The 16445-nt window shown below is 43.1% G+C and overlaps 1 long non-coding RNA gene across 1 annotated transcript in view; it reads right to left on the bottom strand.

Annotated features, from left to right (window-relative positions):
• LOC125131480 (uncharacterized) overlaps positions 1-16445 on the bottom strand; it is a 43002-nt gene that overhangs the window by 2006 nt on the left and 24551 nt on the right. The window contains exon 4 of the long non-coding RNA XR_007135930.1: positions 851-1011. This is a non-coding gene — a long non-coding RNA (uncharacterized LOC125131480). The remainder of the gene's footprint in view (positions 1-850; positions 1012-16445) is intronic.

Genomic DNA, 16445 nt, shown 5'->3' with positions numbered 1-16445 from the left:
CTATGCTAAGGCCCCTTAGGGGTAGATGAGCTGGGCAGAGTAAGGGGATTTTCTGTGCCTGCCCACTTTGCAGGGAAGGGAGTGGGCTGATTAGCTATGATGGGTTATTTTTGCACCTAGATTCTTAGAATGGAAACCAAACAAACTTCTTTTTCCTACTGGGTGGAAGACATAGCCTCTGGAGAAGCATAGGTACAGAGGAAATTGGCAGCACAACTTTCTGCCCTGCATCACAGCTCGGGAAGAGCAGCTCCTGCTGTGCCCAGAATCTTGTGACCATTCTGCAAGAGGTCTGGTTGGGTATGGCAATCATGTCTGGCCCAAAACATCAGGGCACATGGCAGCCATATGGAAATTGTTCCATGTTCTTTTAGAGATAAATGAAGGGGGAAAACAACCCAGGGTCCATCAGAAAGATGAGTTTCTTGTGAGCCCCGAATCCCCACCATTCCTGGAAGTTCCAGATCGGCTATTCTGGGCTCGACATGAAGCAGGATGAGGCTCTGGAGGGGGAGAGTGGGTGGGAAGAGTGTACACCACAGGATGCTAGGCGTCCACAGCCACGGTGACCTGTGGCAGGTCTCAGGGGTGATGGGGATGGGGTCAGAGACGGCAGGGCTCAGTGTGAGGGATCCTAGCCACAGGGGGCTGGCAAACTGCTGGGGAGAAGGAGCTGCATTTTCTTCCATGAGCAGTAGGAGGCACTGCAGCTTTAGAAGGCAGAAGATGTGGTTCTGAGCAGTGGGGCAAGCCTTTTTTTTTTTTTTTTTTTTCCTTCCTCAAATTTGAGGGATTCCCAAGGTGGGATGGATTTGCAACCTCTTGGTGACGGCTGGACCCATGAACTTACCATGTCAAGGATGGGGGGAACAGGTGTTCCGCTGTGTGCAACAGGATCGGCAGTGTCTTGGAAGCACTGGGTTGCAGGTTCCATCCCCGGCCCAGCACAGTGAATTAACGATCCAGCGTTGCTGCAACTACACTTCGGATCTGATCCCTGGCCAGGGAACTCTGTATGCCAGAGGGCAGCCAAAAAGAAGAAGAAGAAAAAAAAAAAAAAAAGATGGGAAAACAGCCTTCTTTGCCAAGGGGCAATGTGGCTCATCTACTACTACTACTACTCATGGCTATTAACCAGGTACTATGGTAAAAGCTGTTCAAGGATTTTTTTTTTTCACTTCACCCTCAAAATAACTCTCTGAAACAAATACTATTGCAATTTTGAACCTGAGGCTTCGGGAGGCCATATAATTCATTCAAGAATTAAAACAGCTTGGAGTGTTTTGAGTCCAAACACAAACTTCACCATTACTCTGTTTTGCTTGTACCTCAAATGTCTCGACAGTCCGTGACCTACGTAGACAGGACAGCTTCCCTCGGAAAGTGCTATGTGGCAGGAGTTGTATTTAGCCTGCTCACCACTGTGGTCCCAAAGCCTTGGCCAGTGCTTGGCCCTCAGTTGGTTCTAGAGCTGTATTTGTGGAGTGAAAACAGGGATGAAGATATCACAGAAAACCAGCAGTCTGTCCACCTCGTCCCTGAACTGAGCTAGGAATCGCACTCCTATGCCAGGTCAAGAGAAGGAAGTTGTGGACCATTGGGCTAGTCATGCTTTCAGTATTTCAAATTCAAAATAAGCATTGCTTTATGATCAAAATGAATTATCCTGACAGTCTATCACATCTTATCAGACTCTTCTTTATTCAAAATGTTGCTGGTACTATTATTTAATAAACTGGAGCAAGCAATAAATTCCACTGGTCTACAGAGACTGTGGTTGGGTTCCCAGTACCAAAATGATTTTGATTATTGAGTTGGCATATACCCCTAAACATTCCTAAATCAGTGGTTGGCAGCAGTAAGATTCTGAGTGAAAAAGAATAAAAACAGTGCATGTGCGAGCGTGCGCGTGCACGCACACACACACACACACACACACATCTAGCAGCTTCAAAGCCTCTTACACATTAATGGATTCCTTATGGATTACATGGCTGTAATTGTGAAAGAGAACAAAGAACTAGAAAGAACCTTATTTCTTTAAACAAAAAGTTTTTTTTAATATTCCTTTGAAAAGTCAATTTTTCTTAAGAGTAAGAAAATAAAACTAACATAATGGAACTCTTAAAAGTATGCGTCGGCAACACAATAGGAAACCAGAATAAATGTACGCAAGGCAACCACATGAAGCCAATCACAGAGTGAGTTCATCTGTGCTCTACCAGCGGCCGAAGATGGAGAAAACAACCAGCGGGAGGGAGAATGCCAACTCATAGTAAGAAGGCCGGGGTGGGGGCAGGGGTGCAGTAGGGGGAGGAACATTCTAGAATTCAAAACAACAGACTATTCCTATCATATTCCAAAAATCTGTATAATGAAACCTGTTTATATTATCCTCAAATTAATTGTTCAATGTTCAAATTTCAGTGTCCTGGCCAACGACCCACCAAAAATTTCCTTGTTCATAACACTTTCTTTTCTTGAAAAAAATAACGAATGAGTTTCTCCATTTGTAAAGCTGCTCTGAGATGTTTCCTTACGTCATGGAGGCTGGAAGTTCATCTTGGGACACTGGATTGTAACGGGGGAGGGGGGTGCTTTGGGCCAGGAACCAGGAGGTTTTTGTGACTGTGAGGCAACTTCTGATCCCATTAGCTGATGGTTGACTGACATTTTGGAACAAGATTTTGCGAGAGACTGGGGGAAGGAAAAGAAGGAGCATGGGAAGGAGGCACTTAAAAGATGGAAAAGACAGGAATCAGCTGAGTGCTCCAGATTCAAGGAGGATTTTATTATTGGACACAGATCTGTGGTGAGTTTTCAGCCAGAGTCTCAGAGGCCTGGCTTGAGGGGCCTCATATAGATTTTTTATCAGCGTTTTGCTGACCTAAAAAAGCAAACTGGCTCTGTGAGAAAAGACAAGTTAATTTATCACTTAAAAATAATGCAGCAATGTATATAGGCATAATGGGGCAGCCCTTCCTAAAGGGTTAAATATGGTGTTTAATTTTATTTATTTATTTATTTGCTTTATAGGTCCACACCCATGGCATATGGAGGTTCCCAGGCCAGGGGTTGAATCGGAGCTACAGCTGCCGGCCTACACCACAGCCACAGCAACACGGGATCCAAGCAGCATCTGCAAACTACACCACAGCTCACAGCAACAACACATCCTTAACCTACCAAGTGAGGCCAGAGATTGAACCCGCATCCTCATGGATACTAGTCGGATTAATTTCCAATGAGCCACACCGGGAACTCCTAAAGATGATATTTTAGAAAAAAAAAAAGAAAAAGAAAAAGGAAGTACAGCATTACATGCCTGGAACTTGTTTCTCAGAGAGGTGACGTAAGCTAAAAATAACTGTTTTCATAAAAGATTTACTTAGGTTCTTTGATGGTAGGATTGTAATAATTTATTATTAGAAGTGAAGGACCTTGGTGGATGTTCTTAAATTTTTATCAGTATTTCTTTCTTTCTTTTTTTTTTTTTGGTCTTTTCTAGGGCCGCTCTCACGGCATATGGAGGTTCCCAGGCTAGGGGTCTAATCAGAGCTGTAGCCACTGGCCTAGGCCAGAGCCACAGCAATGCAGGATCCGAGCTGTGTCTGCAACCTACACCACAGCTCACGGCAACGCCAGATCCTTAACCCACTGAGCAAGGGCAGGGATTGAACCCGCAACCTCATGGTTCCTAGTAAGATTCATTAACCACTGTGCCACGACGGGAACTCCCTTAAATTTTTATCAGTATTTCTATCAGAGGCAGAATACTGGTTGACTCAAATAGAATCTGACTGAATGTGTGATTTCTCACTGAAAACAGTGATTATACTTTGAAAGATCTCAGGAAGCCCCTCTGTCCAAAATGTGTGGGAGAGTTTAAAAAACCACCAAAAAAAAAAAAAAAAAGAATGGGCTTTGCAGTCAGATGGCCCACTCTGAAGCCCACTAGTGCTCATTTCTGATCACTCCTGGCTCCGGGGCCTTGAGTAAATTATTTAACCTCTCTGAACCTCTACTCAGTGGTATAAGGGATAAAAACATGTACCCAAGAGGGTTCTATGACAAGCAAGTGAGATCATATGTAAAAACCTAGCGCGGGGCCCGGCACATAGTAGGTTACGAATAAATATTAGTACCATTTATTTTCTATATCTTCCTTTTTTCTCCTGTCCCTACTACCTCCTGCAATCTGATTCTTGAAACCTTTTAACCAGTGGCATAGCCTTTCCTTCCATGATTAAAAATAATGTAATTAGTACAGGAGTTCCCGTCGTGGCGCAGTGGTTAACCAATCCGACTAGGAACCATGAGGTTGCGGGTTCGGTCCCTGCCCTTGCTCAGTGGGTTAACGATCCGGCATTGCCGTGAGCTGTGATGTAGGTTGCAGACGTGGCTCGGATCCTGCGTTGCTGTGGCTCTGGCGTAGGCCGGTGGCTACAGCTCCGATTCGACCCCTACCCTGGGAACCTCCATATGCCGAGGGAGCAGCCCAAGAAATAGCAAAAAAAAAAAAAAAAAAGACAAAAAAAATAATGTAATTGGTATAACATAACAAAAATATATAGCATAACATCATTAAGCACTTACCATACATTTCATCTCATTTGATCCTCACAACAATCCTATGAAGAGTTCCCATTGTGGCTCAGCAGTAACGAACCCAACTAGTATCCACGAGGATGCAGGTTCAATCGCTGGCCTCACTCAGTGGGTTAAGGATCCAGTGTTGCTGTGAGCTGCAGTGTAGGTCAAAGATGTGGCTCAGATCTGGCACTGCTGTGACTGTGGTGTAGGCTGGCAGCTGCAGCTCTGATTTGACCCTTAGTCTGGGAACTTCCATATGCCGCAGGTGCAGTCCTAAAAAGCAAAAAGACAAAAACAAACAAACAAAATCCTATGAAATAAGAACCATTATTGACTCCATTTTACAGGAAAAGAAACCAAATCTAGGTAGGGTTAAATACTGTTCCAATGATCTCCATAACAAATCACCCCAAAACTTAGTGGCTTGAAGCAACAACTATTTTATTGATTCTGAGTTGACCGGGCTCAGTTGGGCAGTTCTTCTGCAGTTATCTGCCCATGTCTATGTGCATTTATTTGGTGGCTCATCTGGGCAAGAACATCCAAGATGGTTGGCTCACATGGCTGGCGATTGGTGCTTGTTGTCAGCTGGGAGCACAGCTGGGACTGTCCCCCAGAGTCCATCCATTCTCCTTCACTGCCTCTCCTGGGATGGCAGCTAGGCCCCAAGAAGGAGCATTGCAAGAAGGAAAAAAAAAAATGGAACTTTCCAGTTTGTTTAAGGCCTGGGCTCAGAAGTCTCAGAATGTCGCTTCTGCCATGATCTGTTAGTCAAAGCCGATACAGGCCAAGCACTAGGAGAAGGGGAAACAAGTTTTACCTCTCAGGGGAGGAGTGGCAGAGAAGGTAGGAGTTGATGACAGTATGATTAGAGACTACCACAAATATCTTGCCCAAAGTCATAGAGCTAGCGGTGTCAGAGTTAAGATTCCACATGCTCAGCCACCAGGTCATACGCATGACAATATATGCCAATAAGTGCCATAGAATTTCAGAGGAGAGATTTCAAAACTTATAACTCTAAAAACCCTAAACTAAAAAAGTACCCCCCTTTGTGTCTCTCCTCTCCATGTACTGCAGAATCTTATTTCTTGAAATGTCACAAAGGTTACATATGCTAAAATAAACTCTTTCTGGATTTTTCAACTTCAAAATTCTGGATACGTTCATTGAAGCTGAGGTTTTCTCTCGTGTGTGTGTGAGATGAGCACTGACTTACAGGTGCTTGGAGCACATATTCAGCTTGCCTACTAGGTAACTCATGCCTATGTGGGAAAGGTCAAGAGGCCTATAGTCAGCAGGGGAAGCTCCAAGGAGAGGCAGAATTTAGCCTTGTTCTGAACTCTGATTAGGATTTGAACAAGAGAAACAGAAGAAGAAAGAGGAGGATGGGAAAATCTGAACAAGACATGGAGTTGGGGGTCGAGTAGTCACTGGGGGACAGAATACGGGACCAGGCTGAAGTAAAAGGGTCTGGATTTGGAAATGCGAGGGCTGATTAGTAATTTGTTTTTTATTTTTATTTTTTTGTCTTTTTGCTATTTCTTGGGCTCCTCCTGCGGCATATGGAGGTTCCCAGACTAGAGGTTGAATCGGAGCTGCAGCCACCAGCCTACGCCAGAGCCACAGCAACGCTGGATCCGAGCCGCATCTGCAACCTACGCCACAGCCCACAGCAACGCCGGATCGTCAACCCACTGAGCAAGGGCAGGGACCGAACCCGCAACCTCATGGCTCCTAGTCGGATTCGTTAACCACTGGGCCACGATGGGAGCTCCTGATTAGTAATTTGTTTGATGATTGGAGCATCCCCATCTTCAGAGGTGTCCCAAAGTAGCACTGGGAACCAGATTAAAAAGAATGAAGATCTTCATGAAACCCAGGTCCAGCTGTGTAAACTCTGTTCTAGCCTTGGTTTTGCTGGCGAGCCCTGCTGGGGGCTGGGTAGGAATGATACTGCCTGAGGATCTCCCAGTGGTTGATTCTGTAACATCCAGCCTTCCACCACTCTTACTAGTTTCATTTGGGAAGGGATTGACAAGCATAGAGTAAACCCAGTCACCATATCCCTTCTTATACCATTCTCCAGGGAGTTTATTAACCTAAATCCTTTTTATATCACTTATCTATCAGGACTTCCTGGTGAAGGCAAGGACTTGGGGACTTTTTTGATTCATTCTGGAGCAAACATCATCCTCAGATTATTTTCCTACGAAGGTGGCTTCTATCATTTTCATTTGCAAAACCTTTTTCTTCACATTTGAAAGAAACCCAGTATGACTGTTGTAATTTTTTTCATGTAAATTACAAATATTTAGAATCCCTGTCAAGGGAATGAAATAAAAGCAGATGTTTTTCCCTTATGCTGGCCCCAAGTAATACCACATTAGAAAACAGAGAGTATTTTCAAGTCTTGCTAAAAAATATTTCAAGAAAATAAACATTTGTTGAATGCAAACAAGAACAGAATATGGCATTTTTAATATGAATGTAGAATTCAGTGCTAAGGAGTCCGAGGCCCAGAGAGACTGAGTGACTTGCGTAAGGTCACAGAGTGAGTTTATATCCAAGTCAGGATCTGAACTAAGTTCTCTCAGGTCCAGCCCGGTGTGCTTTATGTACTCTATGCAGTAGATTATTGCAAAGACGGCCCTGATTCTTTATGCCCCCACCCCATATGTGCAACATAACTACAACAGAACTTTGCAATATAACTTAGCAGGTGCTCTCATCTCAAGGTAGACTGTTTCCTCTCCACTGGAATCTGGCCTGCCCTTGTTACTTGCTTTGGCCAGTATCACATATGGTGGGATGGAGGGATGTGGTGAGAGAGGTGGTGAGCCACTTTGGAGATGTGGGCTCAAAACTTCTTGTGTGTTTATGCTTGCTCTATTGGAATCTTACTATCACCATTAGGACAAGTCTAGACTAGCCTGTTAGATAATGAAACATCACAGGGAGACGATCCCAGTTACTCCAGCGAAAGACAGACTAACTGACAACCAATCAACCAGGACATGTGACCACGTAGCCCAGACAGTCAGAGCTCACAGCTAATCATGAATGAGCCTCCAGCTGAGACCTGAAAAACTGCCCAGCTGATTCATGAGCAATAGTATTTTAAAGTAGAGCCCAACGAACTTCTTTTTAAAGGAGCAGATAGAATCAAATGAGGCACATGCTCTATAGTAACTCACCTCTGTTTACTATAGTGCAAAACACAAACAAACAGAATCGATAATGTGTAAGTGAACAGACATGGCCATGTCCAAAGAAAACTGGCCCACAAGCTGTAGTTTGCAGAACCCTTATTATAAGCCATTTACTTTGGGGTGATTTTTTTTGGGGGGGGCTGTGCCCATGACATATAGATGTACCCAGGCTATGGACTGAACCTATGCCGCAGTTGCGGCAGTCCCAGATCCTTAGGCCACGAAGAAACTTCCTGAGGTGGTTTTTTACACAGCAAGAGCTAGCGGATACACTGATTCTGACTTGATAAAGAAAGAAAAACACCAAACTAAACTGCCAAAGAAGTTACCTGCAAAGATAAAAGGAGGAACAGAAGGGAAATGTCTCCATTTTCTTGACGTTCACACTTTTAACTACCTTTAAAGTCTGTCACAACTTTTCTCATTTGCAGATTGGGTATTGCTGTCAGATGACTGCTATTTGGTCCTGACAGCAGAGGATAGCCAATCTACTGGGAGAAAAAAGGAAACTATTCTGGTCACACCCAATTTGGAAGCTTCTGGTTTTAGACCCCAACCCCAATTGAAACAGAGTTCAGAGATGCCTGGAGAGCTTTTAAAGCCATATTCAGCAGCTTCTGCCTAGTCTCCTCATTCTCACAGTCTCTATAGCACTCGATGCTTCTGACCACACCCTCCTTGAAATTCGCTGCTTCTTTGGCTCCCATCATGCCTGCAGCTCATTTCTTTCGTCTCTCCGGTCTAGCAGCAGGACCTCGAGATTCAGAGTTGTTCGCTTTACATTTTGGTCCTGCGTCACTTTTTCTTCCTGTTCTATGCCAGTGGGTCTTAGGTGGGGATGTGATCAGAGTTCCCTGTGGGACCTATTTAAAATTTGGAAGCATAATAGCCACACTTCGAAGAAACTCCTCAGGTGACTTTGGTGGACACTTTATGACAGAATTTCCTAAGATGGCCCCAGACACTTCCCATTCCACATGCCCTTCTGCTATGTGTCTGTGTTGTTTTCTCCAGCAAGAAGTAGAATCTATTTCTTAACCTCTTGAATGTGATTATGCCCTGTAAAATGGAATACTTCTAGGCATGGCCCTTTACTGACCTGGTGGCTTTAACTCCTGCCTCTTGTAAGAAGTGTTATCAGATAGCCTGAGACCACCATGAAGTGAGAAACCCAAGCCACGCAGAGTACCCCAAAAGACAAGACCCCATGACAAGAGCACTGAGGTTCCAAGTGTGAATGAAGAACCATCTTAAAAGAGAATCCTCCAGGTTCAGCCACAATAGCTAATACCATGTGGAACAAAACTATCCAGCCTGGTCCTTCCCAAAATCTTGACCCAGAAAATCATAAGCAAATTAAATGACTGTGTTATGCCATTCAGTTTGGGGTAGTTTACTTGCTACTCAGTAATAGGTAAACCAGACCAATCTCCCTCTCCCCACGCATATACACAACCATATACTGTCTACCTGGCTTCTATGGTTCCAGCCACTATCCATCCATGGGTTGATAGTTTAGAAATCATCTCACCTCTTTCCTGAGTTCTGGACCAGGTATTTATATAGATGTCCTGCTGGCATCAAATGCAATACATACTAAATTGAATACATCGTCTCCTTTTTAAAAATTCCTATTCTCTTTTACAATTATTTGACCCTACTGTCAATTAGGTCACCTTGGAGTCATTTTTCACTCTTTTCTCTCACCTGGGGCAGCCAATAAGTCACAAAGACCTCTTCTATCTACTCTGTCATTGTGCTGGTTAGCTCGGTATCATCTCTCAGCTGCAACATGGAAGTGGTCTCTCAAGTTGTCTTCTTGCTTTTCATTTCTTCCATCCATCTTGCACCATGGCCAGAATCTTTCTAAAACATGAGTCACTTCATATTTTTCACTGTGGCAATCAACATTGTTCATTATTGAGCAACAAGTAAACTTCTATCCATTACCTCCCTGTCTCAGCATAACTCCCAGCTACCTGGTCTACTAACTGCCTTTCCAGGACCCTTCTTCTTCTTCTTCTTTTTTTTTTTTTTTTTGCCTTTTTAGGGCCGCACCCTCCTCATATAGAGGTTCCTAGGACAGCAGTTGAATCAGGGCCGCATCTGTGACCTACACCACAGTTCATGGCAGAGCCAGATCTTTAACCCACTGAGCAATGCCAGGGATTGACCCTGCATCCTCATGGATACTAGTCAGATTCATTACTGCTAAGCCATGACAGGAACTCCTAGACCCTTGCTTCTGAATGGGCTCTTTTTCTCAGTGTGGAATGTCCCTGCTCTCCTTCTTCATGTATAGAAATCCTTTGTATATCTCAAAGCCCAGTTCAATTTTTCATGTTCTCTGGGATGCACTTCCTGGGCTCTTCTGTCCAGGGCTGCCACATACAGCTGTGCATGTCATTACACAGCTGTAAGGAGAGCCACTCACAATGACAACAATGTGAACTGCACCTCCTAGAACTGTACAGTGAACAACTTGTAACAATGCCCGGTCGTAAGTAATTTTTCCTTCTTTGCAGTCCTTCAACATGGTTCTTTATTTTGTTTCCTTGAAAAATTACTTCTATAATACCTACTATATGCCAGGCACGGACTGAAAACCACAAACACAAAGACATATTATCAGGTCTCAGTCTTAAGTGGCTTAAAGTTAGGGCAGACATATAACGAGATTTATGCAACAAAAGACCATACCTTCTTGTCTCCATTTTAGAATTGGCGGAGAACTCTATTTTAGTACAGAATTCTTAGGGACTGAGGTCATATCTTAGATATCACAGCCCACAATTAACACTTTGCTTTGCTTTGCTCCACATAGTCTCAGATAATTAGACTGTATCAGATATACCCAAAGTAACAAGCGCAACTTTTTTTTTTTTTTTTTACAGAGTGCTGCTAAAACCATGATGCTAGATGGGAAGTGCATATGTAGAGCTGTGGCAGAGACTGCTGTGTGTTCACTATACCCCGGTTCCCTTTCTTATTGGGCACTCAGCTAGACTGGTTTTCCTAGCCTTCTTTGCAGTTAGGTGGGGCCATATGACTGAATTCTGGCCAATAAAATGAGGATGGGAAATGACACGTATCTAAGCTTGTTCTATGAAAACTTTCTGCTCTTCCAATCTCCCTCTTTTTATCTTGCAACTTAATGGAAGGGACTCCGAAGATCTAGAAGAGGTGGCACTGTAATAAGGAAAGAACTTGGGTCCCAGAAGTACTATGTGGGGGATTACTGGCTAACCAAGAATACTTGCACTATATTCTTATATGAGTCAGCAATAAAATCTAAAGCTTCTGGAAGCTGGAGACTGCTTGTTACAGCTGTCAGTTTAAACTTGCCCAATACAAGTGCTAAGTTTAACGCAATCTTCGTAGATTGATCATGACTACCTACTTTTCAAAACAGTACTCAGTGGAGTTTCCCTGTGGCTCAGGAGGTTAAGGATCTGGCATTGTCACTGCTGTGGCTCTGGTTACAGCTGTGGCATGGGATCAATCCCTGGCCAGGAACCTCTGCATGTCAGGCATGGCCAAGAAAAAGAGTACACAGTAAAGAAGATCCCGAAATTCCATTATTACCCTCATTTAAGTATGCGTGCTCTCATCTCCATGATAAGAAATAATGGCTTGTTCAATCTCAATTTTATAGTCTTGAAGATATACCTGAGTGGTATTAACACCAAAGAACTGATCAACTTCTCCTAAAATATACTTCAATAAGCTCAGAGAAAACTCTTTAACATAGATTATGAAAAGGTCTAGGGATCCCTGCCTCTGGTTAGGACCAGGCTAGCCAGGCTATCTATAGAGGCTGCAAAGGATGGGGTAACTGATGTTCAGACCTATGAATGCTGGGAAAGAAATAAAGAGGACTAGGAGTTCCCGCTGTGGCGCAGTGGTTAACGAATCTAACTAGGAACCATGAGGTTGCAGGTTCGATCCCTGCCCTTGCTCAGTGGGTTTAGGATCCGGTGTTGCCGTTGAGCTGCGGTGTAGGTCACAGACACGGCTCAGATCCCACGTTGCGGGGGCTCTGGTGTAGGCCAGCGGCTACAGCTCCGATTGGACCCCTAGCCTGGGAACCTCCATTTGCCGTGGGAGCGGCCCTAGAAAAGACAAAAAGAAAAAAAGAAAAAAGAAATAGAGAGGACTAAGCTTTAACTTCTTTAATACCTTGAAGCCAGTCTGGCACTTATCACAACACCATGATTTGTATTCATGTGATAACCTTACCACTTCCTATTTTGATCCAAGCAAGAACTCTAGGAGAGAAAGGAGGCCACAAAACTGAAGAAATCCCAGTGTGTCTTCTTCTTCTTCTTTTTGTTTTGATTTTTAAGGGCTGCACCCGCCCTAAAATATGGAAGTTCCCAGGCTAGGGGTCTAATCAGAGCTGCAGCCGCAAGCCTGCGCCACAGCCACAGCTATGCCAGATCCGAACCACGTTCGCAAACTACCGCACGGCTCACAGCAACACCAGATCCTTACCCCACTGAGCAAAGCCAGGAATCGAACCTGCACCCTCAAGGATACTAGTCAGGTTTGTTACCACTGTGCCGTGACAGGAACTTCTGCAGTGTGCCCTTTTTTTCTTCCATTTATTCAACATATTTACTGAACACCTATTATATTCACAACTCTGTGTGTGTTTGTGGTGGGGTTGGAGCTCAAATAAACATATTAAACAGAAAAGCTTCTGGGGAAATTTTTAGACTGATAGGATTTGACAAAAGCAAGCAGCTTTTTTTTTTTTTTTTTTTTTTGTCTTTTTGCTATCTCTTTGGGCCGCTCCCACGGCATATGGAGGTTCCCAGGCTAGGGGTCCAATCGGAGCTATAGCCGCCGGCCTACACCAGAGCCACGGCAACTCGGGATCTGAGCCGTGTCTGCAACCTACACCACAGCTCACGGCAACGCCAGATCCTTAACCCACTGAGCAAGGGCAGGGGCCGAACCCGAAACCTCTTGGTTCCTAGTCGGATTCGTTAACCACTGCGCCACGACGGGAACTCCTCAAGCAGCTTTTTGAAAGACAGAACAGAGTAGAAAGAGCACTGACTTTGATGAGACAGACCCAGGTTCAAATTCTGGATCCATCAACAACTGTAGTTTTAACTCAGGCACCTACTTAAGCACTTAAATTCAGTTTCCTCATCTGTAATTTTTGAGGATTGTTGAAAGAATTAGATAATTCCCTAGCACAGTGTCTGGGAAATAGCAAGTGCTTTATAAGTGATAGCTCTTCTTACATAGGGAGACAAGGCACACACATACACAGATGAGCTGCTGGATGTTTAATAAATGGCAAATAATTGGGGCAAAGAAGACAAATTGGATGAGGGTGGAAGAAGGAAATCACATGGGGCTGGAATGGACAAAATAAGTCACTAAATTTTCTTAATCAAGGCTTCCTTTTATTTTATTTTGCTTTTTAGGGTCGCACCTGTGGGCATCCGGAAGTTCCCAGGCTAGGGGTCCAACGGGAGCTGTAGCCGCCAGCCTGCCCCACAAGGCTTCCTTTTAGGACATTTCTATTTCTATCACAAAATGGACGCCAAATCTAAACATTTAACTCACAAGCAGGCATCACGAAAAAGGGTATAAATGGAGAGAGGAATTCATTGTTCCAGAAGAAAAGTTCCTATATTGGATGAAAAATTCACAGCAGGCATGGCTGACTCCTACATACACGTGTGTGTGCATGCATGTGTGTGTAATAGGTGTGCCACATACATGAGGGATAAGTCATAAAAACTGTTCATGTATTTAGAAACAAAAAGTTATGATGTAATTTCTAAAATTACAGAGATCCAAAATTAGATTTTTTCTTTTATTCTTGTTTTTAATTACAGTTGGTTTACAGTGTTGTGCCAATTTCTGTTGTACAGCAAAGTGACTCATTTAATACATACACACACACGTACACACACATACATATTCTTTTTAAAATTTCTTTTCTATCATGATCTATCCCAGGAGATTGGATACAGTTCCCTGTGCTATACAGTAGGATCTCATTGCTTATCCATTCTAAATGTAGTAGTTTGCATCGACTAAACCCCAAACTCCCAGTCCATCTTCCTTCTCCCCGCCACCCCTTGGCAAGTACAAGTCTGTTCTCTATGTCTGTGAGTCTATTCCATAGATAAGTTCTTTTGTGCCATATTTAATTAATTTATTTAAAAAATTTTTGGTTTGGTTGTACCTGCGGCATGTGGAAGTTCCCAGGCCAGGGATTAAACCAGTGCCACAGCAGTGACCCAAGCAACTGCAATGACAACAGAGAGTTCTAACATGCTGTGCCACAGCAGGAACTCCTGTACCACATCTTCTTAATCCAATCATCTGTTGATGGAAATTTAGGTTGTTTTCATGTCTTGGGTATTGTGAATAGTACTGCTATGAACAAAGGGGTGCATGTGTCTTTTTGCCTTGTTTTGTCTGGATATACGCCTAGGAGTGGGACTGCTGGATCATATGGTAGTTCTCTGTTTAGTTTTCTGAGGAACCTCTATTCTGTTTTCCATAGTGGTTGTAGCAATTTACATTCCCACAGTGTAGGAGGGGTTCCCTTTTCTCCACACCCTCTCCAGCATTTGTTATTTGTAGACTTATTAATGATGGCCATATTCTGATAAGTGTGTGGTGATACTTCATTGAAGCTTTGATTTGCATTTCCCTCATAATTAGCAATGTTAAGCATCTTTTCATGTTCTTACTGGCCAATCTGAATATCGTCTTTGGAGAATGTCTATTTAGGTCTCTTGCCCATTTTTCAATTGGGTTGTTTGTTGTTGTTGTTGAGTTGTATGAGTTGGTTGTGTATTTTGGAGATTAAGGCTTTGTTGGTATCATCATTTGCAAAAATTTTCTCCCATTTCGTAGGTTGCCTTGTTGTTTTGTTTATGGCATCCTTTGCTGTGCTAGAAGATGATCTTTCAATCCAAACCAGTCATCTTATAATTCAAGGAACAGACTCAAAGACGTGAAATGACTTATCTAAGGCTGCACAATCAGAAAATTGTTAAGCTAGGACATGAATCTTAAATCTTCTGGATTTCTGGCTTAATGCCCTTACCACTAACTCCTGTCTTTTTTTTTTTATTATTATTATTTTTATTTTCCCACTGTACAGCAAGGGGATCAAGTTATCCTTACATGTATACATTACAATTACATTTTTTCCCCACCCTTTGTTCTGTTGCAACATGAGTATCTAGACAAAGTTCTCAATGCTATTCAGCAGGATCTCCTTGTAAATCTATTCTAAGTTGTGTCTGATAAGCCCAAGCTCCCGATCCCTCCCACTCCCTCCCCCTCCCATCAGGCAGCCACAAGTCTCTTCTCCAAGTCCATGATTTTCTTTTCTGAGGAGATGTTCATTTGTGCTGGGTATTAGATTCCAGTTATAAGTGATATCATATGGTATTTGTCTATGTCTTTCTGGCTCATTTCACTCAGTATGAGGTTCTCTAGTTCCATCCATGTTGCTGCAAATGGCATTATATCGTTCTTTTTTATGGCTGAGTAGTATTCCACTGTGTATATATACCACATCTTGCGAATCCAATCATCTGTCGATGGACATTTGGGTTGTTTCCATGTCCTGGCTATTGTGAATAGTGCTGCAATGAACATGCGGGTGCATGTGTCTCTTTTAAGTAGAGTTTTGTCCGGATAGATGCCCAAGAATGGGATTGCGGGGTCATATGGAAGTTCTATGTATAGATTTCTAAGGTATCTCCAAACTGTTCTCCATAGTGGCTGTACCAGTTTACATTCCCACCAACAGTGCAGGAGGGTTCCCTTTTCTCCACACCCCCTCCAGCACTTGTTATTTGTGGATTTATTAATGATGGCCATTCTGCCTGGTGTGAGGTGGTATCTCATGGTAGTTTTGATTTGCATTTCTCTTATAACCAGCGATGTTGAGCATTTTTTCATGTGTTTGTTGGCCATCTGTATATCTTCTTTGGAGAAATGTCTATTCAGGTCTTTTGCCCATTTTTCCATTGCTTGATTGGCTTTTTTGCTGTTGGGTTGTATAAGTTGTTTATATATTCTAGAGATTAAGCCCTTGTCGGTTGCATCATTTGAAACTATTTTCTCCCATTCTATAAGTTGTCTTTTTGTTTTCTTTTGGGTTTCCTTTGCTGTGCAAAAGCTTTTCAGTTTGATTAGGTCCCATGGGTTTATTTTTGCTCTAATTTCGATTGCTTTGGGAGACTGACCTGAGAAAATATTCATGATGTTCATGTCAGAGAATGTTTTGCCTATGTTTTCTTCTAGGAGTTTGATGGTGTCCTGTCGTATATTTAAGTCTTTCAGCCATATGGAGTTTATTTTTGTGCATGGTGTGAGGGTGTGTTCTAATTTCATTGCTTTGCATGCAGCTGTCCAGGTTTCCCAGCGATGCTTGCTGAATAGACTTTCTTTTTCCCATTTTATGTTCTTGCCTCCCTTGTTAAAGATAAATTGACCATAGGTGTCAGGGTTTATTTCTGGGTTCTCTATTCTGTTCCATTGGTCTGTCTGTCTGTTTTGATACCAGTACCACACTGTTTTGATGGCTGTGGCTTTGTCGTATTTCTTGAAGTCTGGGAGAGTTATGCCTCCTGCTTGGTTTTTGTTTCT

This window comes from Phacochoerus africanus, chromosome 7 (genome assembly GCF_016906955.1).
Source record: "Phacochoerus africanus isolate WHEZ1 chromosome 7, ROS_Pafr_v1, whole genome shotgun sequence".
NCBI classification, from domain to species: domain Eukaryota; kingdom Metazoa; phylum Chordata; class Mammalia; order Artiodactyla; family Suidae; genus Phacochoerus; species Phacochoerus africanus.
The sequence above is the reverse complement of the archived record's forward strand: the minus strand, read 5'-3'. Positions and strand labels throughout refer to the sequence as shown.